General features: G+C 38.8%; 1 long non-coding RNA gene across 1 annotated transcript; it reads left to right on the forward strand.

The window, feature by feature from the left end:
* Nucleotides 1-3028: 3028 nt before the first annotated feature.
* LOC121933337 lies at nt 3029-6815 on the forward strand. The gene is made up of 3 exons (XR_006104515.1): nt 3029-3094; nt 4613-4740; nt 6709-6815. It is a non-coding gene; the product is annotated as an uncharacterized LOC121933337 (long non-coding RNA).
* The last annotated feature ends 53 nt before the right edge of the window (nt 6816-6868 follow it).

Below are 6868 nucleotides of genomic sequence, written 5' to 3' on the forward strand. Positions count from 1 at the left end.
TTAATGACGACCATTTAACTCTTGCTTTTTTGTTTGACCAAATAAATGTTAATATATCTTTTTTCCATTGTCAGAATACTATATCATTTTTGATTATCGGGATATTCTGGAACAAAAACATCATTTTTGGGAGGATACTCATTTTAAATAGTGCAATAATGACATATCTTTTTTTAATGCACTAAAGTAACCTGAAATAAACTGTAGCAATGAAGGAAATTTGCAGAGGACTGTATATTTTCTGTGCTCTGACCTGTTTCCCAGGAACACAGTGTTGAGGTAGTCATTTCTGCAGGGCATACTGAAACTCCAGTCTCTAATCACTAGAGGAATAGACAAGGTCTGGCATCAGATCTCATTATCCACTGTTTTCAAGTTTCTTTTGGCTTTTGTAAATGTAAAATCCTATTGAGAATTATTTTAGAAAAAGGAAGTTTGACATCCTGATAATCTTTCAGTGGCGTATACACTTTTCTTTTTGAGTAAATTGAGGGGAGGGCATTTTTCTGATCTAGTGTGTTGCTTCAGCAGTTCTAACCCAATACTAATGCAACTTCGGCCCTTATCACACGTGAAACTGGAACTCTGATCCAGAGCCATTCGAAAGCGAGGGAGAAGCAGTCATTTCAAATCCAAGGCAGTTCACATGATTAATTATCACACGTGAAGAACGAAATTGTGCTTATTACTGAGGCAAAGCGGAGCGAGTGCAAAATAAATTACCACACCAAACGGATTCAACGATTCGAATTGGCAGCCTTGCGAATGCTCAGTGGAGCCCTGGACACTGTCATCCTTCCCTGCTTCCTCCATTTGGCCCCTCCTTAGCACCAGGATGCAGGGGGCTAGTGGGAGCAGGATCGGGGTGATGGAGGAGGAGGAAGATGCAGGAGCAGGACCAAATTCACCTACATCAGGAATCACTTTGGATTGACTTTGGATCTGGCTCGGAACTGCTCCCCATAGAAAGCAATCACATGTGATAATCTATTACGTTTTAACATGAATTCACATGGTTGGACCAGGAATGACTTCGGTTTGGAGCTGCAAGACCCATCGTCTGATAAGGTCCTGACAGTCTTGGAAAAATTGTGATGTTGGGGTGAATAGGAGACATAGTTCCTTTATTTCTGGGGGTACAATTCAAAGACATAGCCATGTTAGTCTGGAATATACAAATGGATATTGTAGCACCTTTGATTACCTGTGTGAAAGAAGCTGTAGCATAAGCTTTTGTAGACTTAGTCTACCTTCTGAGGATGCATCTGAGGAAGTAGACCAAGTCTACAAAAGCATATGTTGCAACTTCTTTTGCACGGTTAGTCTCAGTGATGCTACAGGATCCCTTTGCTTTATTTTCTGTTGTGAAATTTTGAGTAAACACACACAGGATTGCAGCTTTACAAATAAAAAATTATATGGTGTTACCAATTTCTATAACATACACTATGAGAAATCACATTGTTTCTTATCATTTTACAAATGAGCAAGGATCTTTGTTGTTACCCTCTCAACTTCACACTTGCCAAGGAAGTTATTTATGTTCATAACCATAGTTATGTCAATATATGAAAATTTAAAAGTTCTAAGATTTTTTTAAAATGTCACAGAAGACAAAAAACAATTTCTCATTAATATCAGAGTGGCTAGTGGATCAAGCCAACTAGATCAAGACAACAAATACGGAAAATAAAACAATGGTTCACAGACTGGGAAACACTTGATATACTATCCAATCCCCAAGAAAGGGGATACCAGGGATTGCTGTAGCCATAGGACCATTGCATTAATTCCCCATACAAGTAAAGTGATGCTCAAAATAATATAATAAAGACTATCACCATAAATGGAGTGAGAAATGCCAGCTAGGTTTAGGAAAGAAAGAGGCAGTAGGGATCATGTTGCAAACATATGTTGGCTAATAGACCACAACAAAAAATTTGAAAAGAACATCAGCCTGTGTTTTATAGATTACAGTAAAGCATTTGATTGTATAGATCATGAAAAACTATGGATTGTTCTTAAACTAAGCAGGATCATACCTGATTAATACTTGGATGGCAGACCACCAATGAACATTAGGAGCTGTAGGCTATATTTCAGAGCAGGAAACTGGCAAAACCACCTCTGAGTATTCCTTGACTGAAAAAACACAAATTCATAGGTTGCCATAAGTCAACTGGCAGCTTAAGGCACATTCAAACATAGTTCTGTAAATGATGTATCCTTACAGAACACACAATCTGTATTACTTTTTTCCCACTTCCTTTAAAAACACATTCCTCGGACTCTTCATTAAATAAACAGGATCCTGCAGTGATTATTTCTAGAGATACTGGACCAAAATATTAGGCATGTGTTTGTTTTTTTTACTGAAAAAGTATAATTTGGGTACATGGGCAAAAGGTTGAGGGAATTACAAATTAATTTAGGCTGTGACTTTATACATATTTGGAAGTAAGTAATCTGACTGAACTCAATGAGGATTACCTCTGAGTAGGATTGCAGAGGCGCGAATCCTGTGGGCTTTCAGGTGTTGATCCTGACTCTTGATTTCCATTGCAACTTGGTGTGCAGAAAATAAATCAAAGCTTTCCTCATCACTTTATGTTAAGGATGAAAGAAAGGCAAAGAGAAAGGGGTGTTAGGAGAAACCTGCCCTATTTTGATCCTATTTTAAAATATAATCAGACATTTTCCTTGATCTGGACTGGAAAGTGAAACAGTCTTCCACACAGATAACAGAGAACCACATTCAGGAGAAGTGGGAAAGGATGTTCAGCTTCCATCCTTTAAGAATGTGGGGAGGGAGGCATTCTGTATAGAGAAAATGCATAACAAATAATACTTAAAAGGTCCTTTAATACATCTTGGAAAGTTAAAAATAAATGTGTCCACTTTGAGGGGTTAATATCAGTGAGATGTGCACATGCTGATGGGAACCGGTAGCAGTGATAAGGGGGGGGGAGATACACCAGATGGACCTTCCTGTGTTGCCTTCCACCCCACTGTCTCCCCCTCCTCCAGTAGAAAGGAAAGCAGAGCTTGGCTTTGGCATCACTAAAGTAGCACAGCTGTCAGCATGAATGAACTGGTAAGCAGCCAGAAGTCTGGTATGTTTCTCATGTATATCCATAAAGTGCCACAAGTGTACTCTTTATTGTTGATCACCATTTATTATTTGAAACAGTTTAACTTTACAACTTGGCTGTGAGTTCTGAGGCAGCTGGAAAACAGAGATCTAGAGGCTGGAGTTGTTGAATTTTAAATTTGGGGTGCTGGGGACAGGACACTCCAAGTCTGCAAGGTAGAAGAGCTGCATGTTGTGTAACTTCCCAGCTAATATTTTGTGGCATTGCTCCTGTCCTGTCACTGACGCAGCTGCATGAGAAGCAGAAATCTGGGAGGTGATAGGTATCCACTAATGATCTGATGTGGCTTTGGAGGGAAAAAAAGAAAGAAGGGTTTTTGGTGTCAATGTCACGCTATCCATATTTGGTTGCAGGCTGGAAATGCAGGCTATACAGTATATCTATATATACACATATAGAATCAGATGTGGTTCAGTCACTAGCCCATATATACCCAGAAAAGCAAAGGAGAAAAGACTATATTATATATATACTATTATATATATATATATATATATCTTTGCTCCTTTTGCTTTCTGGAGCTATATGAGCTAGTGACTGAAATATTCTTACTGTATGTAAAATGCAATATGACAGTTCATTTTTTCCTCTTTGACACAAATGCCAGTATGTCAGTATGCGAATTAGCCACAAGCTCTAGATATCATCTATTATTTTAATACAAAAAGGGCTTACATCTTGGACCATTTCTACACTCCTCTAACTCTCTTGCCAATTTATCCTACTTACTTATTGAAGCTGTTTCTAGGACAGTGACCATAGAAAAGAAAATGTTCCAAGATCCTGTAGTGATGCTCATTGAAAGTTAAATAAAGGCTGGCAAAACATGTATGTGAACACAAGGTCTTTGGCCTTTCCGCCTTTCCAAGAATAAAAGCATTGACAGAAAGCATGCTGCATTTGTATCTTGAGGGTCTTTTGACTTGCTGTTTCCATCAGTCAGTTTTCAATAAATAAAGCATCCTCTTTTCAAACAGATGGAAGTAAACATTACACTTGTACAGATGCCAAGCCTTTTGCTCTAAATGGGTTGTTTTCCCCATCAGTTGGGTTTATAAGTCACTGAGCAAGATTTCCATGTGTGATGCATTGGTGTTTCAGACAAAGAAGCATATAGAACATAAGAGACGAAACAGAAGTGTTATTATTGTGGCATTAAAAGAACATAATTAACAGACTCTTCTCTCTCTACAAGAATTTTGCCCTTCTTAGGAATTTGACTGGTAAACTATGCCTCTCGGAATAGTACAGGTTTTATACTAGTGTCTATAGTGGCAATATAAGAATTAACAGGCATTTGTTAGAATACTCACAGTTGATCATAGCTTTCATGCATCTGGTGCTGAATAAAATACTGTGTACTAATAATAATCCATGAGGGGCTCAAACATATGATATTGAAGGGGGATGTCTTGAAACCATATGCAACCTTACTCTATTTTCTCATTCATGTGAAAAAGCTGTTTCTGCTGCAAATCCTTTGCAACTGCTGAGATGGATCAGGAGGAAAAGCATGACAAAACAGACTTTGAGAACAAGAATTGCCTGGCAGGCATTGGGAACGCAAGACCAGCTTCAAGACTGTTTGGTAAATTTGGAGAAAATGGGGACAAGTGGATGGGGTGGCAAGTCACTAGCAGCTCCTTCTAATTTCTTACTATAGGAAAGAAACATTTCGATTTCAGAAAGATTGCAACATAGTCATAAAAGTTCAAAATAACTGCAGGGAAAAGAGCTCCATTTATTGATACCATCCCAATTACTGTACATGTTATCTAAAAGAATATCAGAAGTGAAAAGATGGTATAGTAAGCACACTGCCCATAAAGTAGGCACAGGTCTAGACAATTTATTGTACTATAATTTCTGGTGTTTGTCTACTCTGCTATACAAATTTTATGCTTAAGACCAAGGCTTATACTGTATATGATTATTATGATTATGATTATTTTATTATATTATATTCCGCCTTTCTCCCAATATAGGGACTCAACGCAGCGAACAGCAGATTTAAAACAATACAATTTAAAAACAGTACAATATTAAAATGTATAAATATAAAACTAGCACTTTGAATTGTGCCCGGAAATGGACTGGCAGCCAATAGAGCTGTTGCAACAAGGGAGTTGTATGCTCCCTGTAGTCAGCTCTAGTTAACAACCTGGCTGCAGCTCTTTGGGCCAGTTGAAGTTTCTGAGCATTTTTCAAAGATCACGTAGTGTGCATTACAGTAATACAAATGGGATGTAACCAAGGCATGTACCACCATGGCCAGATCTGACTTCTCCAGGAATGGGTGCAGTTGTTACATGAGTTTTAGCTGTGTAAAAGCACTCCTGGTCACTGCTGATACCTAGGCTTCCAGGCTCAATGGTGAATCCAAAAGTACCCCCAAATTACAAACCTGAGTTGAACTACCACGTAGCTTTCATGGGCTGGGGCCACTGATAGGGATATTGCTGAATTTGACAGATAATTAAATAAAAATTTTGTGGCTTACCATCACATCTTGTTATTGTTAATTCTATGTTTCATATGCATTCGCTGGTCTAGAGGCCACATATTTCCTTAAATTTGCAAACAATGTGTATTGACCTTTTGATCTTAGTTCATAACTCCAGATTCAAGATCGAAAGCCAGGCAGGATAGAAATAAAAGGATGTTGTTGTTGTTGTTGTTGTTGTTGTTGTGTGTTTTTAAGTCATTTCCAACTTATGGCAACCCTAAAGTGAACCTATCATGGGGTTTTCTTAGAAAGAATTGTTCAGAGGGAGAAGGGAAATTGGAAGTATAATCCAATGGCAATCTGAATGCAATCATGGGGTTTAACGCTATCGCGTGATAACCCACTACACGCAAATTCAGGCAATGGGAAGTCAGTCTGAACGCAATCATATGGTTTCACGTTATTGCGTGATAGACTGCCACACGCAAATTCGGGCAATGGCATGCTATTTTTGGGCAATGGGGAGCCAGTTCGAACGCAATGCGCGTTCACGTAATTGCGCTAAACTAGTGACTTTAAGTGAATGCATTCTGGCCCCACTTTCTTTTCATTCGAATTTAAGAGAAATTCCTCCCGTTTGATAAACTCCCGAGGTTTCCTTTTTCTTTTCTGAAAGAGTGTGACTTGCCTAAGGTCAGCCAGTGGGTTTCCAAGACTGAGTGGGGATTCGAACCCTGGTCTCCAGAGTCATAGTCCAATACTCGAATCACTACACCACACTGGTGAGAGAGGAATAAAGGAAGAGTAATTGCTAGCAGATAAGGTTGCCACAGTGAAAACTGGAGAGAGTTCCTGTACTTTAATATTGTACAGAAGAGGGAATTTTAGCTGGTGATCTGGTTGCTTGAGAAGCAATATTTGCTGAATTCCCCCCCCCCCCCCCCCATTTAAACAACCATTAAAGGTACAGAGCCCTTTCCAGTGAATGAACTAAATACCTGATAGGGAAAGGAGTTTGTTGCAAGCCTGTAATGGTGCTTTTAGGAAGGCTTGAAACTAGGGTAAGATAATGACAGCATATGAATCAATGGAAATTTTTATTTTCATTAGGAGCAGGGAAGAAGATGGAAGACACTGAGACAAGTGAAAAGTCTGCAACCAAAAAGAGAGAAGATATTACACCCGGGCTAAAAAATCAAGGACATTTAACAGCCCCAACAACAAAATACCAGCGAGTAGGTCGGGAGATTTGTGGTGTTTGTGGAAAAAA

The sequence above is a fragment of the Sceloporus undulatus genome, chromosome 6 (genome assembly GCF_019175285.1).
Source record: "Sceloporus undulatus isolate JIND9_A2432 ecotype Alabama chromosome 6, SceUnd_v1.1, whole genome shotgun sequence".
In the NCBI taxonomy this organism is placed as follows: domain Eukaryota; kingdom Metazoa; phylum Chordata; class Lepidosauria; order Squamata; family Phrynosomatidae; genus Sceloporus; species Sceloporus undulatus.